The sequence below is a fragment of the Felis catus genome, chromosome A2 (genome assembly GCF_018350175.1).
Source record: "Felis catus isolate Fca126 chromosome A2, F.catus_Fca126_mat1.0, whole genome shotgun sequence".
NCBI classification, from domain to species: Eukaryota; Metazoa; Chordata; class Mammalia; order Carnivora; family Felidae; genus Felis; species Felis catus.
The window spans coordinates 37910829-37937195 of NC_058369.1; the positions used below are offsets into that span (position 1 = coordinate 37910829).

At 40.7% G+C, this 26367-nt stretch overlaps 1 long non-coding RNA gene across 1 annotated transcript in view; it reads left to right on the top strand.

The window, feature by feature from the left end:
• The window catches only part of LOC123383745, a 340512-nt gene that overhangs the window by 247567 nt on the left and 66578 nt on the right, over positions 1-26367 (top strand). The window contains exon 3 of the long non-coding RNA XR_006593893.1: positions 18224-18366. This is a non-coding gene — a long non-coding RNA (uncharacterized LOC123383745). The remainder of the gene's footprint in view (positions 1-18223; positions 18367-26367) is intronic.

Sequence of the window (26367 nt, forward strand, 5' to 3'; positions counted from 1 at the left end):
CCTAGATGAGATTTTATGTATGTCCTAATCTAAAACATGAACTACAGCAACTTCCCCATCCTGTCTTGTTGGGGGGGGGGGCGGGGGGTGGAGGAGGGAGGGCAATGCGTATTAGAAACTTCGGTGCGCGTTGCGGTTAGAAGGTCCTTATGAGGAATGCAGTCATTTGAACTAGGTTGCTGGTCTGAGCTAACAAAAATAACCTTTTAAACTGATTTGTAGGATACTGTGTCTTATTATTTTCCCATCTTCAATACAATCTTGGATTTGACCCCCAGGATATCAGCATTAAAGCTACCCCCATACATATGGCCGCCAGAATGCAGCAAAGGGAAATGGTTAAGTGATTTAAATTCTTCACCACTGAAAGCTTTCAGCTCATTGATGTTCAAAAATAAGTTGAGGAATCTGGCACGGACTGCTCAGCAACTAACAAATCAGTGTGCCATTCACCAATCAAACACACGAGGCCAATTTTCAGCTACATCACCCTCAGACTATTCGTGGAAGGTCCAGTTTACGAGAGAACGAACCCAGGGTCCTTCTCTCCATGGTCTTCAGGCTGCCGTTCAATTAATGCGAAGAAGTGACAACAGAAGCTCATAACGATTCCTGATCATTGAAGCAATGTATAGAGGTGGCTGGGAGGTAAAAGAACTGGGAGAAATTGAACCTGATGGGCGGAGCCATATAAATATCCTCTGTGCTTCTTTACTATCCCCTTTCCACAAGGCAGTACCATGGCATCTGCTCCCAGACTGTTCCCATCCTGTTCAAAAACTGACCTGCATATATATTGGGCTTAATGACCAAATGTTTAAAAATTCATTGCACAAGAACAGCTGAAAGCAGTTGATTGGTTTGAACTTTATTGTATGCACCTTGCTTCCAGGACCGCAGTAAAGGGGAAGGTCAGCTGGTAAACATTTGGGCATTTAAACATAAGAGGCCCTAGATTTCCCCGTGCCTCTGTCTGTTTTCTTATCCCTTATCCCACAGCCTAAGGCCCTACTGAGGTCCTCAACCGCTGAGCTGGCGTTTTGTTTGGTTCTGCCTGCCCGTCCTAACACAGAAGGGTCAGAGCAGGTCTGGAGAAGTGGTGGCCTGCTAAACCCCATCAGACTTCCACCCTGAGAAGTTCTTTCTGGAAGCATCGTCCTCACTGACTGAGGAGCCATTTCAACTGCAAGAAAATAGGTAATTTTGTTTTTCCCCCAAGTGCTGTTTCCAAGTGATTGTCATTCCTACAAAGATGAACCCTCTCCAGGAAAGTCCAAATGGTAACACGGCATTCTAGGTAGACTCCCCACTGCATTGGAATTCAGACATTTGCCCTGAATGCTTACTGGCCAAGAGCAAGGCATTGGAAAAATTTCATAGCGTCCTCCATCAAGTGGTGTTCGCAAATCATCCGCGTGAAAGAGGTTCTTGGTAAAGATTATTTGTTAAAACAGTGACCGCCTAGCACGAGAAGGTGGTCTAATGGATTCAGACTCCAGCTTCTCATGGATTTCCTAAGCGAAGTCTACCCCAGTACAACTTTTAACTTCAGTTCTTTGTGACCACCAATTTTTCACGTCATGGTTTCTGTTCTTTCTTTTCTGCCCCTGGGCACACCTTTGTGCCTCTCTCCTTTGACTGACGTTTGATCCATCTGATGATAGTCATTATTGACAGGAACTCACCACACACATGCAAAATAAAGCATCAAGGCATCCGTTAAATAGAAAATGTTGGACAAAGGCATTTGGGTGGGAGGGAAAAGGAATAAGGACTAGTGAAGAAGACGCCATACTTCTTCCTACAGGTTCACGCCATTTCCTCCTGTGATCTCCCGGCGTTCAGCGCCCTTCATCACCCTGCTATCGCTTCAGTTGGAGCATTGGAGCCCTTTTGCTGTATTTGCGCGCCTTTGGCATATGTGTGTTTTAAACTCACGCTCCTCTTTGACTGATTTATTCCTTTCTTCTTTATAATTTTCTCTTTCTCAGTGTGTAGTCCTTTGTCATTAGAATGATAATCATAATAATAGCAGGAATGTAATTTCCCATAAAGCTAATAGTAGCTGTGTGCCCATACACACCCAGTTTATTCTTAGATTCATTTACGCTCTGACTTCATCTCATATTTAAATACAGCAGGTGTTTGTCTTCATCAAGAAATGTTTGTTGAGCCCCTCCAGGGAGCACGGGGCTGTCCCTAGGTGCCGTGGGCTTACACGGGACACAGTCAAAGATGTGGCAGGACTCCTCCCACCCCCTGAGGTCCAGGAGTGTAAATTTTAGTTCATTTCTTCAGATGGTCTAAGTGGAAGAACCTGGACTCGTGCTTCCTTCAAATTCCCTCAGCTGTGTTCATTAAGGACGGACAGAAACACATAGTAACTTGAGTTCTTCAGCCGTGTCCTGCTTTGAATACGGTGCCCGGCTTCAAAAATATAATTGAGAGGGATTCTCTTTTCACAGCCATTAGATGAGAAGAATAGATGGTGATTATATAAGTAGTCTGGATTTTTTGTTGTTGTTGTTGCTGAAGCTCCTTAGCCGCGTTGAAGCAGACTTTGCGCCTTGCGGTGCTGGTGGAATTCAGTAATGGAGGCAGAAGTGTGTTCCTCCAAACGGCTTATATGTGGTGACGATAATCACAACACCTTAGGTTCTTCATCATGCTTTTGAGTTTAAAACGCGCTTCCTCTTGTCCTTATTTTTAAGGGATATATTCTGATGTACGTAAGATGAAAACGAAAACGCAGTGTCTCCAATTCAAAAGAATTCATCAAAAATACGATGCAAATACGCAAAATATAAGCAATCGATAAATCTTGAAGAAAAGAGGGGGCTTCCTTATACGTCATCCTGTTGGGGCTTCTTAAAAACCCAGTGGCGTGGGTTCCAAAACATGATGTCCCTATTTTGCAGATGAGGATCAGGGGAATAAAAGGAAAGCTCAAGATCCCATGGCTCATGGCTGGTTCGCTCAGGACCCAAGTTCAGTTTTTCTCATTCCAAATAGAGTGCTTCCTCCCCCTTCTTTTTAACTATAGTATGTTGCTTCCTGACAATGACTTAACTGAACATTTTCAGTTACAGACCAACCTCTCAAGATCTGGATTGACAAAAAGTGTCCTTTCAAATTGAATGTGGATTAATTAGACAGATTATCCAAGGGAGAGCTTAGGAGATGCCCAAAATTATCCAACAAACACTTAACATGTGTTCATGTTTTCTGTCTGTTGAACATCTTAAAGTTAGTAGGATAACAGTGTTGGGAGCTAAGCTTTTGGAGTAAATCAGACTATCGGGGCAAGCCTGGGTATGTTGTTTATATGTTGTTTACCCTCTGATGTATCGTAGGAAAGGAAGGTAATAGAAACCTCTACCTCATAGGACTGTTTTGAGTATTAAATGAGGTATTGCATTAAAGCACATGGCATAGTGTCTATTACAGAGTTAAAGCAAAGGTTAAGAAAAAGTGAAGGTAAAAATAGTATTCATTAAGTACACAGTTATTAATGCGAGCCTGCTCTGTTTCCATTGAATGAAATCCCAGCTAGTGCACCTTTAAAACTTGGAATGGTGCTGAAATTAAACATTGTTACTTAAAAGAAAAATACTACAGAATTCAGACCATATGAAAAATAGTTAAAATAGATGTGCCTTCGACGCAGTAATCTGGGTACGTCCACAGGGACACCGGATAGCAGGGTCAAAAAAAGAAAAAAAGGAAGAAAGAAACAAGAGAGAAAACAGGCTGCTCACATTATCTGGAGTTAAGAGCAATAGAGATAAAACATCAAGATAATTGAAGATAATGTGATTCAAGCTTATTGGTAATAAAATCCTGCAGTTTCGAAAAAGCAAGCGGACAACTCAAGAAGAGCAAATCTGAATGATCAGCAACCATGAAAAGATGCTCCAGGTCATGAGTATTTCAAAGTTTAAAGAAACAATAGAGATACTACTTCACCTAATGGATTGTCCAAGAAATTTACTTGCAGTGACAATACCACTCGCGTGTTGAGATGCGGAGTAAAAGCAATCTCCTATACTTTCACAAGAAATACAATTCGAATGACATCCGTGAAGCGTAACTCGTGCCTATGGTTCAAGGCAACGAGTATCTGTCTAAAGGCTATCAAAGCCCCAGGGTGCAAATCTGAAGTACAAAGGCAAGAATCCCCGTGTTGTTCCCAGCGGCAAAAAGCTAGAACCAACGAATGGTTTAAAATACTCATGGTACATCCACAACATGTAATGTGTTCATTAAAAAGTACGGATCAGGGGCGCCTGGGTGGCGCAGTCGGTTAAGCGTCCGACTTCAGCCAGGTCACGATCTCGCGGTCCGTGAGTTCGAGCCCCGCGTCGGGCTCTGGGCTGATGGCTCAGAGCCTGGAGCCTGTTTCCGATTCTGTGTCTCCCTCTCTCTCTGCCCCTCCCCCGTTCATGCTCTGTCTCTCTCTGTCCCAAAAATAAATAAACGTTGAAAAAAAAATTAAAAAAAAAAAAGTACGGATCAGTGTTCCTCCAGTTGACTTGGGAGGGTTTCCAAGAGTGTTATGGGCTAAAACAGTAAGGTGCCGAACACAGGTGTTCCATGTGGTCATGTTCTAGTAAAGCTGACAATATTCGTAGCATGCGTGTTTCATGTATGGACAGGTGAGCATTGAGGAAAGGAAGAATGCATATGGGTGTATTAAGACTATGGCAAGCAAAAAAAAAAATTAAATATGCACAACGCACACACACACACACCAGTGTGTATGATATATCCCATTTAGTTAAACCCGTGGCATGTGTGGGACACTTGGGGGCTTCAGTTGGTTAAGCATCTGACTCTCGATCTTGTGGTCTTGAGATGGAGCCCCGCGTCAGAATCCCTGCCCGGGATTCTCTCTCTCTGCCCTCACCCCCAATGCTCTCTCTCTCGCTCTTTCTCTCTCTCACACTCTCAAAGCAAATAAACATGAAAAAACTCTGGCCTGTGTACATTGTGTATATATGCCTTAGGTATATATGAAAGTAGACAAAAAGAATTCTATTTCGATCCAGTAACCTATTGGAAGATAATAGAGTTTATAATAAATTTCTGGGTAATTTGTACAGCATGATGCTATGTGCAAAAGCAGAGGAACAGATAAAACCTGCATGCGTGTAGGTAGACACATACCCATATATATTCAATCTTAGGTCAGCAGGCTCTGGCCTGTAGGGCACATCCAGCTGGATGCCCATCTTGGTAAATTAAGCTTTTTGGTGTGCATCCACACCGATTGATGTGTTTTTTATAGTTGCTTTCTCAATCCAGAGGCAGAACTGAGACGCTGTGATGAAAACCCTGTGACCAGCTAAGTCTAAGATCCTTGCTCCCCAGGCCTTCACAGAAAAGTTTGTCAGCCGCCGCTAAACATGATTTTAAATATATTCACATAAGTAAAAAGAAAGGCGAGGATGTATACTACGTTGTTACTCTTGGTTATATCAGGGAGCAGGACTGAATGGGAATGAAGGAATCTTAATTAGCTTTCGTTACACTTCATACCCTAGGCATGTATTATTTTTGTAAGTTGAAAACCAGCAAAGAGCATTTTAACATTTAACAACTTGAGTAAAGCAAAAGAAAAATAGCCTTAGAAAAAGTATAATTTGGGGATTCGATTTCTATACTCATCAACAAATATTTGAATGGTTCCCATGTATTAAGTGCAAGGATGTACATGGTAGCAGAGCAGTAGAAACTCAAAGGCCAGTGCAAGAAACCGACGTCAGTTCAAAAATGCGGCGTTGAAGATAAATGTGCTGAGAAGCTGTTAGTTCATTGAGGGATTTAGGGAATGCTTTACAGAGGAGGTAACATGTGAATTGTGTCTCAAAAGACAAGTCGGTGTTTGTTGAGTAGAGAAGGGAATTGGCCAGGCAGAACTGAACAGAAAAGGAGGGTGGTTCGACAGAAGGCCTGAATGGGAGCTGATAGCCTACTCATGGAGCAAGAAGAATTTAGGCATAGCCCAAAAATAAGGTCGCAGAGAATGTAGGGAGAGAGCAGGAATGAGGTCCAGGAGCCAAAGACGGGTTTAAAATGATAGCCTGGTTTCGCTTTTGGAAGGTGGCACGGAGTGCCTTGGACTTTGTTTGATCAACAACGGGAAGTCGCTTCAGACTTCCTACTCCCAACTCTCATCATTTCCTGAACAAACATTTATTTAGCTCCCACTATGTGCCAAGCAGTGTGCAAGGTGTTAGGGATACTCCGCTTGCTCTGTCGGAGCTCCTGTATGGTCTCCTGCCTCGCTGGCGGGTGGATGGATTAAAAGTGGCTGACTGGTGCGTTGGGCTGAAACACCATGGCTCTCCATCCACACTCAGAGTTAGGTGATCCATTAGATAGGTCTGCCACCTCCGAGGGAAGGAGTGTAGGCAACACAAGACTTGGGGACCTCTCTTGGCTTATGGGGAGTGCGTGAGTAGCAGAGAAATCACAGTAGACCGAGATTGTCCTGTTCAGAATGGTTGCTTGGGGTGGGGGTGGGGGGGGAGGTGGCGGGGGTTGGGTGCCATGTCTGTATTTCCCGGTGAACTTTAATCAGATTCTGTCCCTCCCCACGAGGCCCCCCACCCACTCCACTTCTCCATTTGTCCTGTCTGTTCATTAAGCCGGTTCCCTAGGACTCTAGGTCACTGCTTAGAAATGCAGACTCCAGGATTTATTATTGCTGTCTCCCAGCAAATACATGAAATTCACTTTAGTTCAAACCACCCAAGCATGACAACTCTAATAATGATGTTTTAATAGTGTCTACTGTGTTAAAGTTTTTTGAAATCTGATATCTGACATGAGCTAATATAAGCAATATCACAGGCCCCCGGTTTTTTTTTTTTAATAAAACAGTTCCTTAAACGAGGGACTCAGTGGTACTGTACTGATAAAACCTAATGATTTCTAAAATGACGTTTTACTCCCATATTTATAATTTCATTGTTAACCAAGATTGTATTGTGGTCTTTCAGAATATAAGCAATAATGTTCCTCAGTCTAAGTACATTGAATTCACCTCGGAAAATTTAGGTAACTAATTATCCAAAACTACTGAGGCAGCGACTGTTTGCTTCCTGTATGATTACACTCTAATGTAAGGTTTTTCTGTAATGGAACAAAAATAATCCAAATTCTTTACTTGGTATGCTAACTGGCTACTTCAAAAATTGCTGTCAGGTTACTTGCAAATTTTTGTATAATAAGTAGGCAGGTTTGGCTTTAAAAGGTTGACATTGTTTGGGGGTAACAGATGTGTGCTTACATGGTTTTAAATGAAACCAAGCCCCAAAGAGGCTCAATAAACAAATGACAATGTTTGGAAAAGAAAGAAGCTTGTTTCCTTTCATAGGGTGCACGGAATTTAACCAACCTGTGTTTATAATTACTGTCTGGTTTAGTTAGTGCGAAAGAATCTACTTGTTACTCGCTTATAAATAAACAAAATAGATCGACTTTCCTATTCTGCAGCCGGCTTGGTGGAGTTTATTTTTCTTTTTCTTTCTCTTTTTTATTGACTGCAGACCACTTACTTTATGTCCAAATTATGCTGTTCCATTTTAAACATTCTTCTGGTTGGGGTTTCCCCCCTCCCCTTAATTCTTGGCCTGACTTATAAAGATGACACCTCTCCCATATTTCAAGTCTTTTTTTTTAATCCCCTCCCCATCAAAATTATAAATTATTAAATTTAAGTCACTTGTCCACATGTGGATGTTTGGTCGGATACCAAAGGTGGTATTTTCTTTGGCAAGCTTGTACAGAGAGCAAGTTGCTACTACCCAGTTAATTGTAAAACAAAATTAAATGAATGCTGTCATTTTGGGGCCACGAGAGAACATTGTGTAGCATGTGAAGTCAGTTGTTTGGACATCCAGAACAGGCTACGTATTTCTATGTGAGGAATTAATTCTCGCCTCTTAAATACACAAAAGCAGTGCTATATAACTTTGTGAGGAACTGTAGAAATCTATTAACTGTTTTGAAATCTTCCCTTGGTGATCTTGCTATCAGTAAATTTAGTGTGTTCTTGAATTCTTTTGTTAGTTAATTGGAGCAAGTATATTCAGTTAAGCTTGGAGTTGGCTTTGCACGCCGCAGCTTTTATTTCCCCCTTAACTTAAGAATTAATTGTACCAACCTAAAGATAGGTCGTAGGGAGCAAGATACTGCATTTTCATTTCCATGTAGCAATATATTTTTCTAAAACTCTGGTTAACCAAACGCTTCCTCAAAATTATTTTGCTCCTTGAAATTAACATTGGGCTATTAGTTATTATTGAAATCATTCCTCACTGTTAAGACAGATTTTTTACTAGGGTGTGGGTTTACCTTTTATGAAGATTGCATTAATCCATCACGAAAATTTTAAAACTCAATAAATTCATTTTACCATAAAAGATGTATAAAGCCATAAGCATTTTCCAGATGTGGATGTGGATATAAGTAAAGAAAACTCGTCTGTTCTGAGAGAGGAAAAACTGTTGACATTTCTTTGAAGTGTAATCTCTTTTGTTTATTTGGTTTTTAATAGCTTCCAGCAGTTAGCCACATATTTTTTAAGTGATGTTGCTCACATACCCCCCTTTTTCAAGTTGCAAGTGGCATTAACTTACTGCCATAAATTTCGAAGCTTAACCTGTAAAGGGAGGAGAACTTCATTGAGATGGGTAATTGAGTAATTGCCAAAAAGTTTAAGGCACCATTTTCCTTAGCAACTGTCGTAAAATGGAAAGTATGGGCGGCCCAGGGCAGGGAGTCAATTGGCTATTGTTTGAATCTTTAATATTTATTTATGAAGGGCAGATTTCAATAGCAACATCTCATTCTTTGACTGTGCTGCTCATTTGACCATTCATTTTGAACCAAAGAATGAAGAAACTTACAGATTACCACTGTGCACATCACCTGTGTCCCGCAGCATACCATGTGCGTGTATGTGCATATGCGTGCACAAATGTGCTATAAATGAGGGAAACATTTAGAGTGATAAAAAATCATTAAAATCGACTGAGTGGCTGAAAAGTCTATGACACTGAAAAATGGAAACTATTTGGAAAGTAAGTGAAAACTTAAAAAAAATATATGTACAAGCTTTTGACATTTCATAATGATTTATATAACAGGCTGCATGAGAATTAATTTGAGATCAGATGGAATGCTAGCCATAACCAACTGCACAAAGCAGAGAGCATTCAAGGTTGAGGAAATTTTTTTATATATAAATTAAGTTTGAGGACCATTTCTCATTCTGTCCAATCAATGTTTTTTAACTATTACTTATAATAATGTGATTCTCCAAAGCTTAGTTGGCTGGGTTTTTGTGTGTGTGAGTATATTCGAATGCGTGTGTGCTCTGTACCTAGCCGCAAAAATCCTAATGTACTTTCGTGTATCTATGCTATGTTTAAATGTAGCATTTCTCTTTGGTTGGCACCTATTTTTACATGCCCGTGCCAAAAGAAATAGTCCTGAGATTTTCATAAAATGCTAGTAAGGTGATATAATTTTTATTGGCACAAATAAATAGAAATGTGTCCTATAATTTGGAAGAAAATCCCAAACAAAACCAACTTGTTGTATGTTTTTAATGCAGCTCTAAACAATGTGCTGAAAACACCGGTAATAAAATTATTTTAAGGGATGCTCCTTGACCAGCAACTCAAGCTACGTAGTAAGATTTGCTCTGTTTTTCATGTGTTTTCCATCAAGGAAGTCTGTGGTTACCTTCCTGATTCTGCTGGACTGGAAAAACATAGCTAATATGGTGTGATCTGGAGAAAGCTTTGATGCAGGGACTTTGCAAATAAACCTCCAGATGCCATATGGTTTACATTCATCTCTCAATTTATTTCCTATAAATGTCTATTGAATATTCCATTGAACCAACACATGTGGCACTGGGGCTGAAAAAGAGAACAGTATATAGAATACTTTGTGGTAGCAAGTGATTATCATATTTCTTTCCCGATATTGCTACCAGCCTTAAATGCATGGTAAATTAGTCAAATGCCAAAGTTCTCAGACTTAAAGCGAAAAATGAGGAAAAAAAAATTGCAAGAGTTATCAAAACAAACACTCGGCTTTTATGTTTTGGGTAGAGTATCGCACGCTCTGGAGTGGGAGTTATTTGTGACAGCTCGGACTCGTGGCTTTAGGTTGCTGCCACTTAAAGAAGAAAGTTCCCTCTGCCTCAGATGCAGAGATAAGTGCTATTATGAGGCTGCCCAGAGAAAATAAGTGTTGGAAGGAGGGTTTACGTGAAGCTGCTTCGGGATTGACACGTTTTATGTCGTCCTCTTTGGTTCCATTCTCTTCTGGGGTCCAGGCACCCCCCGCCCCCATTTCGGTACCAAGAAGACAGCCAGTGTAATTCTTCTAGGTTTCTTGAATGCCTCGCTTTTCCAAAATGAGTTCATCCTTTCCCTTTTAAGGCCATCGTTTCCAAAGACTGATCTCCTGGCTCATTTTTGAATCAAAATTCCAAAGACCAATTACGAGTGCGCCCCTTTAAAAATAGATTTGCCGCCTGTAATTCCACCTCAAAAGCCCAGTCGCAAGTAGTAAATCACATTATCAAAACTGCTGCTTGGGATTGTTGTGTCTCTGATTCCATGTGAGCCTACATTAAGCGAGCATATTAAATGAATAAAATTAAGGATTTCTAGATGTCCTTTCCTCTAGTTTCATTGTGATTATGACTTGATTTACTAATTAAGGAAAAAATTAATCTAAAATGTTTGAGTCTTCTGTTCCCTAGGCCTCTGAGGCCACCAGGGCCTATTAAACGGTGTTACTAATTTCCAAACGAAAATATTGCCACTTGCTCGCTTCTCGGGTCCGCAGCACAACAGAGGATTCCAATTTCCTTTCTGACTGGAGTCTGTGCCTTCCATTAATAATCCTTCAGGTTACCCATGTCCTCAGGGCCCTCACTTGCACCAATTGTTGCTCCCCTGGTCCAGCCCTGGCCACCTGCTCCTGCCTTCTGGACGGGTCCTCATGCGAACCCCACTGACTTGGTGCTTCAGGCAACTGACCTGAGAATCCTATTACCTAAATGCAGAGTGCTGGAAATACAAATCACCCAAAGATAGTAACTTTCATGGTTGACTTTTCAAGAACAAACTTGAAGTTACGGTGTTCTAGAACTGCTGTATCTAATAGGACGGGTGAGAAAAGACTCATAAACCAGTGGGTGTTCCTGATCGCTAAACATAGTGACTTACATTTGATTTTAAAGGTAGTCTAGCAAATTAAATGGTATGGGCTTCTGGCTATTAAATAGAAGGCATTGGAAAAAGTTGCTCTAAGACTGAGAAGTTCTCTTAAATAACTTGCTTTCTTGTTTAATTTTGAGAGAGAGAGAGAGAACTGGGGAGGGGCAGAGGGAGAGGGAGAGAGAGAATCCCACTCAGGCTCCTCACTGTCAGCTCAGAGCTCAACACAGGGCTCGAGCTCACCCGTGATGAGATCGTGACCTGAGCCGAAATCAAAAGTAGGACACTTAACCGACTGAGCCACCCAGGAACCCCATAAATACCTTGTTTTATCATGATAGATATAGATATGTCCAGATGTTTCAGGAAGAAATTGTGATCAAAGAAGTTATTGGATCTGAAAAGGCAAAAGTTACACCTCCAAATACAAGGTGTTACCTCTTGGAATCCACGTGTGCTGCGTACATGCATGCACATGCATGAGTGAGTGAGTGTGTGTGTGTGTGTGTGTGTGTGTGTGTATGTCTTGTAGGTAGGAAGAAGACTGGAGACAAAGAAGTCGAAAGTGTTCAAATAGAGGCAGTTTTTTCTACTTCTTTCCTGTCTAATGAATTAGAACCTCTAAATGGAGAAAATCTCTAATGTGACATGGATGTGGCGATATTTCTTACGAGATTCCACAACCCACTTTAATGCAAGGAAAAAAAGATACTCTCTTTAAAGTGTTCTCCTTTGGAAATCATTCATCTGGGTCATTTCTTGGAAGAGGGACATCATTCCCACTTTTCTGACCAAAGAAATTTAAGCCTGAAGCATCAGATCGCAGAGCGATTAGGGAGGTGACACGGTACAACCGCTTGGCACACCTAGGTCTCAAACGAGCGGGATGTGAGTGACATTTTGCTAATGATGATCAAAATAAAAAAGTCTGGAGTAATTTCACTACTTTGTCGAGCAGAGCAGGGCAGTCTTTTCTGTATCTAGTACATCTTTCTCAATCCCTTTACTTCCAGCACAGACAGGTAGGGAGCTGTTGCCTTGGGAACTGTTCATAAGCCTCAACCAGTCTTCTCACTGCCAAAGTGATGGACACGGGAGGGTCATTTCCTTACTTCGGATTCTTGAGTTGCAGTCGACAGAAATACACTTTCTAAGTTAAGCGGCAAAGGAAATGGACAGAGGTTGTTCTGTGTCTCAGGTAATTGAAGGAAAGGGAGGATAGCACAGGGTCAGATGGGCAGATCAGAGGGCGGCTGTGGGGCCGGGCCGTAGAACAGTTTGGCCAATGTTAATCCACTGCTTCATTAATGATTTCAGGTCCGCTTTTGTTGTTGTTTTCTAACGTCCACCATAATCATCTGTCTAATAGGTCAGGTTGAGGAGCAACCTGGACAAGTGGGCTCGTCCTCTTACTCAAATAAGCAGGCAAACACAAGCCTCCTTTCAAACAGTACATATGAATTAAATGGTAAAAATATACACAACTGTTTAGGTCCAGCCTTACATAATTGTGATTTTGGCTATACCCTTGAGCATCTTTGGGGCCTCCAGTTTGTTCTGTGAAAACCAATGTAGTAGCCTAAGAGGTCCCTATATTCTAAGTGTGCGGGTGTATGTAGTGCAGAGTCTGACGTCTTATGTTTTATCTGACAAGCATTGTAATAAATTATTGCACACGCGCGCACACACACACACACCCTCCATCTGTATTTTCCCATGGGATTTGGCATAAAGCAGGCACTTAAACGTTTACTGAAGTGTCATGACACCAAGTTTGCCATTGGTGCCTTAGAATTTAGAACCACAATACAGTTTGGAAAATCACAGAAGACCTAATTTTCTGATCCGATTCTCTGTTGGTAGCCATGATTATTGCCAGTAGGAAAAGGATGAAACAGGCCTGCACAAGGCATGTGGAAGCTTTCCAAATGGGCTTACTGGCTGAAGGGTCCCAACTGCTTTGCAATCCTTTTAAATATTAAAACATGTTTAAAAATACCTTGTTTTCATTACGTCACGATACTGAGGCCGAGTATATAGGGTCTGCATCTGGTCAGGCAAGGATAAGCCTAGTTGGAGAAGAGGCCATCCAAATATCACAGTACCTCAAAAGATGCATCTTTATTTTTTTCTATATCCTTCTTCTGTATCAGTAAGTGAATCTCTGGAAATTCCCCCTGGAATTTCCCATGTAAAAAACATGGTGGATTCCCCATGTGAAAAACGAACAAGCAGACAAAAACAAACACATGCACTTTCCACATGTAAATTTCTGTTTTGTTTCATCTAACTTTCGTCCCCATTCCCTCTTGGTGGATACCATTTTCCTATGGCCTCTCGAATACTATAGGAGAGACTACCTGACTATAATTTACTAGGCAAGTGAATGAAAAATGCTTTCATTTACATGATTAACATTTAATTAACATTGTTAATTAACATTGATTTTTTTTAAACTTTTTCAGCTGAAGTATAACACTTAACATTGACCTTAACTTTTAAAATAAAAGCTAGGTGTTAAGAAAGCCCAGGAAGTTGATGATTGATAACATGTATTATGATCTAGCTCCGTGTGATCTGGGTGGAAGTTATGAAGTAATGTGCATTGTACCATATAAAACCCTAATGATGGTTAATGTTAGCTAATTAAGATGAACACTGAATGGAGCCAGCCTGGCTCATAGGGGTATTAACATCCTATTAGAGTCTAGCAAAATATTATTTTAGTCAAAACCATATATAGTGAATCATCTTAGATTCTCCCTAAGAAGCATATTTTGAATCAAATTAGACATTAAAGCCATACTCTAATCACTGTTGCCCATCAGAGATAATATTAAACACCTTCTTGAATTTAATATTAAGGCATGTGTTCTTTTCTTTCATCTTATTTTAATCTTAAACAAAGAGGTTTGCCATGCTTATAGAGTATCACTTAAGAAATCATGAATAGTTGCCACTCCCAATTTTTTCAAATGTCAGATCTGTTTCATTTTAACCCACCTGAGTTCTTACAGGTGTAGTTAGATAACTCAAGCCATTTCTTCTGGCTGATGAAAACATCCACCTTCTATATCTGGGATAATGTTCATCAATTTTCTTTTTCCCATGTAAAATATCTTTGGGATGCATTTAAATTGGCATGTCTGTGTGACCTAAGAATGTCATTTTGCCTCACTGGGCTACAATGTACCATTGTACCATAGAGTCAAGATGCCTATAGATCCTAAAATACTTCCTTTTCCATAAACTTAGGTCACTTTTTCAACATTTGAATCTTTAACCATGGAAGTTGGCAATGGAGGTAAAGACATGATGGAAATGTTTTTTTTAATTTTTAAACGTTTATTTATTTTTGAGAGAGCATGAGCGGGGGAGGAGCAGAGAGAGAGAGACACACACACAGAATCTGAAGCAGGCTCCAGGCTCTGAACTGTTAGCACAGAGCCCGATGCGGGGCCCAAACCCACAAACTGTGAGATCATGACCTGAGCTGAGTCAGAGCCAACTCAGCCAACTGAGCCACCCAGGTGCCCCATGAGAGGCAAAAATATCTTAATACCCACCATTTAGTTAGGTGACATGACTTAGGAAGACGCACTTAAAGAGGGCAACACTCAGTGTGCTTATGACAAACCGGTCCTCGAGTGAAACCCAAAGGCCAATTTGTGCGTGGAAAGGCCAGTTTGTTTGTAGTGGAAAATATTTATACGATGCCTGTGTGCTACTCACTGATCTATTGGATTATTTTTGTGCTCTCTGAGGAATGAGTTTCAGAATCAGCATGCCTAGGGCTGAGAACTGGCATGTCTGAGAAGACGGCTTGGCAGGTGCATCCACAAGAAGCAGTCGAGACTGTGTGCGTGTTTCAGAACCTAGGAATAACTAGTTCGCTTCTCAGGCAAGATGTCCGATACAGTTAAATCATTCGACAGAACAGTATTTTAAAGACTCTTATTATATTAAAGGCAAACACAGGTACACAATGGAGTCCAGCTTAGGTGTGGAATATTCAGGCACTCTCCTGTGTGGTATGGCAATGGTGGGCGGGGGGGGGGGGGGCGGCATTCCTTGTTGGTAGAGAATGAAGAATGCTAATCTATAGGCCATTCCCACTGCTGACCGCCCCCCCCCCCACTCTCTGTGACACAGTACACATGCACACACCTACTTAAATATTTTGTCTGCTCACGGCTCTGTACCCTGTGCTAAGAGCAGTGTTTCCACAGTAGTAACTCAATTTTACATTGAATGGATCGACAAATACAGGCACGCGTATTCACCTTTGCATGCGAAGTAACTGGTAGTTCCATTTCTTTCTAAATACAGTAGTAGATGCACAAGAAATTTTCGTTGACTTAAAATGCTTGTAATGACACCACTGATACATGCATAAGTATATGGGTATGGAGACCTCTCTTGTGGTAAATTCTCTGAAAGAAGATCATCCGTTTTCATTTGACGTTGCCGTTGAGAAGCAGTGAAGAGAGAAAGGAATTAAAATGGAATATTAATTATATTCAGTTTAAATTTACATATACACTGGGTAAGACCAACTAGCTCCCATGGAACGATAAATGGTGTGTTTGGGGATTGGTGGTAATGGGTGGGTAAAGGGAGAGGTGGCCATTTTACCTCAGACTGCGCTTGGCAACTTGGCCCCTAGGCCACCTCCAGTCAGGAGATCAGCTTGACCTGGTCAATGCAGTATTTTTCAATTTAATTGAAATTAGTTGCTATCATTTTTAAATGGGAAGATTGCTCCAGATATGAATTTCTGACCTCAAAAAAGTGTAGAGGACAAGAACAAACCCAAATTCTCCCTAAGGGCTGCCTCAGTGACACAGGGCTCAGCCTGGATCTCTGCCCTCCGTTCAAGGTCAGTCCAATTCCTCGGGGCATTTCACTTCTGAAATCTGCTTTAGAGGGTCCTGTACCACTAGAACTCCCTTTTTATTTTAAGTGGCATCTACTGTCTTTCTCATTCATATGAGTGAGGACTTTAAAGACTGAATATCAAGGCACAAAAGGAACCTGAATAATTATGCCTCAAGAAATCCCTGACCCAATACACAGAGCATAATTCAATTTACAAATACACAGATATAAGAATATATGCATAGATTTTATGTATGTATATAAATATAGAAAAAAGACTGGAAGGATATATTCCAGAATATTAATACTCGTCACAGTAGTTGTCCCTAAGCAATGAGATTTCAGATGGGTATTGTTTTGTTTTATTCTTCCATTTCCTTTTTCTGCTTTCCTGTCTTTTCTAAATTTTATACAAAGAACAGTGAATTATCTTCTTGATAGGCAGAAAATTGTTCTCTTGAATTTTGCTGTAATCGTGATTCTAATATCCACCATTTTCCTGCCTCCTTTGTAAGGAGTCTCTGGCCCACATCTCTTTGTCAGATCTGCCATCTCTGTGTTTACCTGCGGGCGGCAGGCGCCCAGCTCTGCATGTTTGTTTTTCTCTTCTCTGTACATACTGGCCTTTCCACTGCTCACATCCTGGGGTGGCTCACACTGGAGTGACTGACAGTGAATTAAAATTAAAAACACCAGTTGGCATTAAAGGTCACTGCTTTATTAGAATTATTCATTCAAATACAATTAACTTACCCCAGCTCTGGGGGAAAAGGAAGCGTTTACACCAGGGAGAAGGAAGGATCTAAGGGTTCTCCATGTATAGCCTTTCTCCCATTTGAATTTTTTCCCCCCAACAACTTTATTGACATGACAGGCAGCTTGAAACAAAGGAAGGGCAAAGAGTGGGAAGGTGTTTCCTTTGATATACATGAAGTAGGGTTAACTTCCTTATTTTGAACACAGAATGAGATTTGGGACAAGTGGGTTCTTAGAAAACCGTGCCCACATGACACAGAGGGTAAAGATTGTATCTCACTTTTTCATCCTCATCGGAAAGAAGCACACTGAGGGACCATGACTCATCACTATTGCAGCCTGTCTCAGTACCTCTCATTTTTGGATCAAGGCTACCTTTGAAATTTTCATAAAATCTATGAACATCGCAGCATAAATATATACCATATGCACCTAAAACATGACAAACAGATTCATGAGGTCTCTATTAGAATCCTTTCTAAAATTAAGAAATCCTGTTCCCCTTGAGAAACTTAACAGAAGACCATGGGGGAAGGGACGGGGGAAAAATAGTTACAAAGAGAGAGGGAGGGAGGCCTTAAATACAGAGAACAAACTGAGGGTGGGTGGGGGGTGGGGGACAGGGGAGAGTGGGTGATGGGCACTGAAGAGAACACTTGTTGGGATGAGCACTGGGTGTTGTGTGTAAGTGATGAACCATGAGAATCTACCCCCAGAACCAGGAGCATACTATATATACAGTATGTTAGTGAATTTGACAATAAATTACATTTACAAAAAAAAAAGGAGATACTTGAGGTTAAATGAGATCAGAGAGATGGATCCCTGATCCACTAGGGTCAGTGTCCTTATAACAAGAGACACCAGACATCTTGCTCCCTCTCTCTGCCATGTAAAGACATGGCCAAAAGGCTGCCATCTGCAAGCCAGGAAAAGAGCCCTCAGCAGAAACTGAATTGGCCTGCACTCTGATCTTTGACTCCCCAGGCTCCAGAATTATGAGACAATAAATATCTGTTACTGAAAAAAAAAAAAAAAACTCTATTCCAGATTAAGAGCTCCTTTCCTCATCGTTGATTTATTTATTCATTCATTCATTCATTCATTCAGCTTTGGAGTCAGACAACCTGGACTTCAAGTCCTGGCATGACCCAGGGCGGGTTATTTAAGTACTCTACGGCTATGTCCTTATTTCTGAAAGGAATAAAAATAGTGCTTATCCAATGACTGGTTTGGAGATTAAAGTAGAGGGAATTTGTAATACTTTTAATTGCAAACTTCAAATAAATGGAAGTTTTGATAAATATTACATGCTGTTATGTATTATGTGATTATGGCAGTTGTGCTAAGAGTTGGAAAGAAAGAAAAGAAAGAACAAGATCATGATCGTGATTCTTGCTTCCACGGAGCTTAGAAGCTTCTCCAGGGAAAACACAAAGAAAGCAACACAGAACAATGTAAAATCTACAGAAACAAAAAGTAGGTAAGTGGTAATGGTAATCTCGGGGTGGAGATGGGAGCAGATGGGTGGGAATGGGGAATGACCTAAATGGGCATGAAGGTTCTTTTTGGTGTGATAGAAATGGTCTAGATTTGCCTTGTGACATTGCATGCACAGCTCTGTAAACTTACTGTCATTGAATTATACATTTCAATCGTGAATTTTATCATCTGATATAAAAATGCTTCAGTAAGCTCTTAACAGGATAGAATGGCATGATAGTTGTAGGTGTAGGTATATGCTAAGGGCTATGGTTGCTACAAAGGAAGCAGTGACCCTATGGTACAGGGAGACAAGTCACAGAGGAAGAGATGCTGAATGGAGTCCCAAAAAATAGGTAGCATTTGGCAAGGTGGATGGTAACACATTCTAAGCAGAGAAAGCAAGAATCAAGTTCCTCAAACGTGTAGGATCAAGTAATTTTCTAAATCAAAATATGTTGACTACACTTATATCCAAAATATTGCCTTCTCTTGGGTCACCTGGCTGGCTCAGTTGGTTGAGCGTTGACTTCGGCTCAGGTCATGATCTCACGGTTCATGGGTTCGAGCCCCGTGTCGGGCTCTGTGCTGACAACTCGGAGCCTGGAACCTGCTTCAGATTCTGTGTCTCCCCTTCTCTCTGCCCCTCTGCTGCTCACATATTCTCTCTCTCTCTCTCTCTCTCTCTCTCTCTCTCTCTCTCTCTCTCTGTCAAAAATAAATAAAACATCAAAATATTGCCTTCTTTTTATATAATACAATGCTCATTTCGCTAATGTAATGGTTCTTCTTCCCAACTCTGTCATAATGTATACTTGACTCAAGAGGAAGTAAAGTGACCTAAATCTGTAGATGTACCCCCCCCCAACAAGCCCCTGGAAGGTAGCTTTGAAATCTGCTTGTCCAGTTGTCCCAAACCGAAATGAGGAAACAGAGACTAGAGCACTGACTGCATAAGGTGTTTGACCACATCCTGCTTAAGCAAGTAAAACAATCAAAGAAGCAAACAAAATACATGGCCTGGCACCCACTCATCAGTGGTCACTAGGATTTTCTCTGTTGTGCACATGTGGGATGGGGAGAGGCTTTGTAATCCAATATCTAATTTGTTTTAAGTTTATTTATTTATTATAAGAGAGAGAGAGAGCCCAAGTGCACAAGCGGGGAGGGCGGTGGGGGGGGGGGGGGAGGGAGAGTATCCCAAGTAGACTCCATGTTGTCAGCACAGAGCCTGATGCATTGCTCACTCCATGGACCGTGAGATCATGCCCTGAGTGGAAATCAAGAGTCAAACACTTAACCGACTGAGCCACCCAGCCACCCCTGTAGCCCATCGTCTTCAAATACTAACTTAGTCCTCAAACTCAAGTGTTAACTTTATGATATGGTAATTTTAGCTCCTGAAAACCAGGTTTTGGTCAGGCTCATTAACTTCTTAGTAGGTTACAAATAATTGTAACAGCCTGCATAAGAAAGATAATGACTGTTGAATTTGTGTGCCCTTTATCTAAAAGAATCAAAGAAGATATCATCCCAAGAGTGCTTTGGACTCTATGTATGAATCATTGACTGGAAAAGCCAAGTGGCTGGTATGAATTGTTCAGGAGGCATGTGGGAGAACAGGGTTAGGAAAGAGTTGTGTCAACCAGGCTAGGTCTCTCAGGACTGTCCTGTAAAGTCATTTAATGCCCCAGGATACAAACACTTCTTAACTAGACCATCACAGTTAGCAAAAGACATCTTTAAACACAACGGAAGGAGTTGGTATTGAGAGTAAGTCTATTCACGGAGAGTAGGGTTTGGAAAATAGGTAAAGTATGGGTCTAAAACAGTGCGGGCAATCCACCTACATGAAGCCCAGAGTTTGTGTTTTGGGCTTATGGATGGGTTTCAGAGGCTCAGTTTTCAGGTTACTATTCCTGAATATTTAATTTTATTCTTTGAAACAAAGACCTCCAAAGGGATGCAATTCCTAGAGCTAAATGCACCCTCACTCTCCTGAAGACTCATCAGCTGACAGTCTTTATTGATTCCACGCGTGGTTTAGAAATAATGCTAACTCCTCATCACCCCCATTTTCCCGGGGAGGTTTTTTGTTGTTGTTGTGTTGTTTTGTTTGAAAGCTTTTCCTGTTTCTTTCTGGATTCAGACCACAGCTAAGTTGGCCAGAGAAAGAGACGTCCTATATAATTACAAATAATCAGAAAGCCGTGTGTGTTCTACTTTCTCTTAGATTGAAGCACCACAGTCAGGTCAAGAATGGTGTCAAATAAACAACTTTACTGTTTTGAATTTTTTAAAGGCTGAGGCTCCAGATAAAACAACTGCCTCTTGCACACCCTATTCCCTGTGATCGCATGGCTTGATTGATGACAAGTCAAAACACACTTTGTTTACTCAGCTTTAAAGTGACTGTGGTGGTCAGGGTTTTGTGTGGCTCCGACCGTTATTAGATAAATAAGGTCCATAAACACGGTAAAGGTAGAGGTCTCTTTTCCAAACAATGGAGTGTTTCCTTTCCATACCTTTCGGGCTTAACTTTGAAGAGGAAATTCATTACCAGCTTGCCCACTCCAAAGGCTTGGGTTTCTTCCCCTTAAGACTTTGCAAAATGGTTACTAACCCACACTCTTTCATTTTATGTGGTCGAAGGCAGGGTTTCTCAACCTCACAGCACTGTTGACATTCTGGGCTGGATGTTCTTTGTTGTGGGGGCCATCCTGTGCATTGTAGGATGTTCAGCAGCACCCTTGGCCTCTATGCACTAGACGCCAGTAGAAACCCCTAAGTTGTGACAGCCAAAAGTGTCTCCAGACATCGCCACATGTCCTTTGAGGGGCAAAACCAACCCCAGTCGCGAGCCTTTGGTGTAGCGTTTTGAATACGCTAACAAGAAAAGAAATTTTCACTGCCAGGCAAAAACAGCCCACAAAAATAGGATCGTCTGTAATGTTAAAAAATTACAAGAGGAACTTACAAATCACCAACTGTAATGGCTGTTTTAAGCAAATACAATTTAATTAAGAGATCTTAAAGAATGAAGGGTGCCATCCTTTGCTAGGATTCCCTTCAGTCTGTACTGAGGGGATTGATATTTTCCAAAAGTGAAATCTAGGGTGTTTTTTTCCCCCTCTTTCTATGCATAGTTGTATGGTGTAATGAAAGAAACAATTGTCTTTAATTTTTCTGTCAGGAAATACTGCACCAACGCAATGGGAAAACACAAGCGAGGTCATTTTTTCTCTTGCTGCCTAAAACATTCCCCTGAGAAATTTCAGTCATTTCCTTATGCCACTATAGTTTATCCCTGGCCTTTCCTTAAGCATATTTTAAGAAATTCTTGCGTATTCATCTTCATTGGTGCTTCTGGTGTTATAATGAGGCATTTGTTATAAACATTAGTGACCATAATCAGATTTTAGTTTGAAACCTTATATCGGCAAACTTAGGTAGGAATGAGTAGCCTTGCAGACAGTGTTACTGAAGAAACAGTTAATACAATTTAAATAAAAAGGTTTATGGCTAATTTCAACTCATTTAGTGAATTGTAATTATATGATTACCTATAGAACCTCCATAGTATGGTATTTGAAAGATCAAAGTTAGTGAAAAGTCAGCATGTAATTAGTTTCTTGCTTTGGAGCATTAGGTAGAATTACTGCAAAGAGGCAAAACTATCATTTTATAGAGACCCTTAGGAGATTTATAATGATGGTAGACAAATATATGCATACAATATCAGTTGGTGTGCTAAAATTTAATTTTCATGAGGAAATGTGGTTGAAGATGATCACAATACATGGGGATGTTCTTATTTTAATATTGGTGGATGTTATTATTAGAGAATCATATCAAAAGATATGTCACCAGGGAGAAAATATCATTTATAAATCACTAATGAGTAGCAAACAGTGTTTAGCTTGGAGGTATGAGGCATCTCTTCACAATGTGCATTTATGATCAAACACAAAAGATCAAGTGCACAAAGAATAGTAGATCTATATTTTATCTCATTCTGCTAAGGAATATTTTTCTATAGATAGAGTTTCACTGCCTAGATTGCTTTTCCTTCTCATCAGAAAAGATTCTGCAGTTAGTAGAAGGAGATTTTTATTGTGTCTAATTTGGATCTTAGCCATTAAGAAAATGCATAGTTGTTAAGTATGTATAGATTTTATTTATGTCCTTAGAGTAACACAGAGAAGTGCAACCAGTCTATAGAAACACATGAGAAAATCTCGGACTGACAGCAGACATCTTCTGGGGCTTTGCTGAGATTTCTCGCTCTTAAATGTAAGGTAAATTCAAATGGTTCTTAAGCTCTCGCGTGTAGATCTTTGGGCCTTCCATCGCCTGTATTTCAGTACATTGGAGTAAATCCAACACTGTTTTCCAGGGAAAATTTTAGTCACCGTCCCAGGTAAATTTAGGCTCCTGACCATCTCTGCGCAGCAGCTGAGTTGTCTTCAGGGAAATTATAACAACTTAAGTGCCTCATACCTTCATAAGACGATATCAACTCTTTTGACTCAGCTTAACAGACTATTAAAACTTATGTTTCCAACCCCCGTGAGAAACACAGATGAACCACCCTCCAGGCCAGTGATAATTTTGAACCATTTTTTTTTAATGGTGCACATGTGGCTCATCCAATTTTTTTTCTGGAATGCCTCATGTTTACCACTCATCATTGGAAAACTGTGACCCTGAGCCACACAGTCTTCTTTGGTACAATGCCATCTAACTGTTTTGAAGACCGTGATTAAGCCAGAGCCTTTAGAAATGCTTTGGCACACCTGCTCTATAGACCTTCCCGTTCACATTATGAAGTGATGTGCCGTTCACATTACCAATCTTCTTTGTGAGAATGCTTGTCTTCTAAAGAGCAGTTGGCTTTTTTTTTAATCTTATGGGCAATACCGGTTTTGTAACTTTTCATGTTTGCATATTTAAATTCCAGGAATTTTAAAGTCAAACTTGTCATCCACAAACTGCAAACTACTTACTGATAAACATTTGCGGTTCAAATGGACTTTTTCATTTCACTTAATAAGGCTATCCATGTTGTTTCTTTTCCTGATACTTCTTACTTAATCTAACTTATCTTCCTGTATGGTATGGTTTTGTAAGTCATCTTAAATCTTTCAGGGAACCAAGCTGATACACTAAACACAATAAAATTACCATAGTCTAGGGACCATCCATTCTGATTTGTTCACATTAACTAATAAGCCAGGAAGGTCTTTGGGGGAAATCCGATAGGCAGATTCTCATACTTTCTGTGGTTTCTTTGTGAAATGCTTGTGATTTCTTCATGAGGCATCGCACCACAATTCAGTTGATTCTTGACTGTGATAGGTTGACTCATTAGAAGCAGAAGAAAGGGACAACTAGAAATACCAAGAAAGTGAGGACTACAGAGCAGAGCAGGATATTCACAGGAAAGTCATGGACGCCTGTAGGCCTGGAGCCACAAATATACAAAAATCACAGTGTGGAGATTTCAGAAAGGAAGCAGTGTAGAGCAGCGTCTTATTTATTACCCGCTGGGCTCCTCTCTGTTGCTTCAGAGAATCAGGAAGCATCCTTAGTGAATCATAAGAAAATCACCAAGAATCCTTAAATCAATTCCCTGTTGCTAGTCACTCTGGAGGATGCTAAATAGAGTTGTCCTTATGTGAAGCTTCCTGATCGCAACTCAACACCTGCAAGTAGGACTTTTGATTTGGGTTCACACTCAAAACCCCCATTTACTGGCTTGGCCCCCAGCACCTTATTAGATTTGATCTGTCTCCCTCCAACAGCAGTTACCTTTATTCTACTTCAGTTAAAGGCACTCTGGAGTATGGTTGGCTATTTCTTTGGGTTTCCCCCAAGGTCCTCCTGCTAAAATGAATTCCATATACTCTATATTTTAAGTCAGAAATCATTCCAAGTACTTTGCTACACTCAGTGAAAACCATTTTATAATACCTTGGTTTTCCAATTTGAAGAAGACAGAAATGCTTTGCCACAATAGATTGACCCAAATAAAATGGAAGGGGCTAGATATGAGCTCAAATATCCTTGTAAAAGAATGGGAAGTTCTTTATTGGACCTGTTTGGCAAAAAAGGCAGGTGATGGGTGGGAAAGTGTTCTGACTGAGTTTTCTGTACTTAGAGCCAAGACATGTAGTATGTATAGCGAAGCAAAGAATATTTTTAGGGTAAGCCACTTCTGATGTAAGCATTTTAAAATTTACCAACTGTTGTCAAACTAATCTATGCGGCTAGAGGTCAGAATCGAAGTCCTCTTGGAGTAGGGGATAGTGGTTGGAGCCGAAAGGGAGGTTTCTGGGGTTGTGAAAATACTCTGTTTCTTAATCTGAATGCTGATTGGTTTGCGTGTCAAGTTTGTGAAACATTCCAATTAGCTCCCAAATTAGATCTCCTGCAACTTGTTTATGATTTCTCACTTTCCTTTTGAAATCAAAAGCGCACATGACTTCCATCCTCAGTCTAATCCAATCAAACGTGTATTTGTTGAAAATTAGGGAACATGGTGTGCCCAGCAGTCAGATCTATCAGCTGTCTCAAAGTCTGCAAAACCCCCTCTCTGGAATAAAATGCACTCTCCTTCTTTGTTTCCAGTGTGTCCCTCTTCCTCCTGATTTCCCCGTCATGAAAACCTGCATCCCAGAGCAAGTTTTATCAGAAACTCCACATTTGAGGGTCATGGCACACGGAACCCTAAAATAGAAAGCTTTGTGACCTTTTTTCAAAATCCTCCCTTTCTCTATCTCCTTCCCAGATACACAGTCCATTCTTTCTGTTGAAGGGAACAGTGTAAAGAATGCACAGCCAGAAAGAGGCTTTGGAGCCCAGCAGGGTCCTGGTGGATGCATGCATATACATGGGATCAGGGGCGAACCGGATGGACTGTCTCTCCCAGTGAGTGAAAGTCTTAAACCGAGATTAACCTTGAAGCTCAAATTAGATAAAAACAAATAGAAATTTCTCCGCAGGAATAAGAGCTTAATATAAAGGAAAAGTATTTCGTAGCCCACATAACTTTAATTAAGATGAAAGGGTTTCCGAGTATCTGCTTCCTTGACAATCTTATGTTTAAAGATGTGTGTTGAGCTCAGCATGAAGGAACTGGTCTATGCAGCTCATTCACTTTTACAAGGGCCTACTTTGGGAGCTCTTTGTAAAGCTCTGACGTTCACTTCCAATTTTCTCCCCGAAGCATGCCTTCCTCTAGGCCTTTGTTACATTCTTGGGGAATCCGCCAACCTCTTTATTGCAACGGTGGGACCCACTCACTACAGGTGAGACACCCCCTCCCGGTTATGAGGGCACCGAGAATGGAGACACCCACCTGCTTCGGTGGCTGCAGTCACGTTTTGGAGAGCACGTGGGGGTTGTGCTTGACACAGCTTCTCGCATGGAATTCATCAAGAAAAGTTTCTCTTGTTGTTTCTGATAGAGAAAATCTATAGGCAAAAGTTGGTGTAAGAGAATGAAACAGAAATACATAAACATATCCGAAGATTAGAAATCCTGCCCTGAAGTTGTTAAAGGACTGAATGGAATTTTTTCTATTTGTCTTAGTGATACAGTGCTGATGCTTTAGATAAGGATCCTTCTATTTTTCTTTTGTGCTTTTAAACCCTGCTGGCTATCAGCATTTATCACGGAACTCTGTAAGGAACAGATGCTCAAGGCATATCTCAGAAGCATCCAGAAGGCAGTTAAATGTATGGACCTCGGCGTCCCTCCAGATGTGCACAGGGTTGGCGCAATGTATTCATTGTGTGATGATGTACCTGTTGAGAGCCTTGCTTCAATCTGAATTTCTAATCTGTATAAATGAGAATTAGAGTAACACTTCATAGTGGGAGGATTTAAATGGATAATACCTATAAAATCCATATATGCCAGATTCTTAATAAGCATTTAAGTAAATGCTAGCCATTTGTTTTTAAATTTAAAGAGAATAGATGTCCAAAATACATATGTA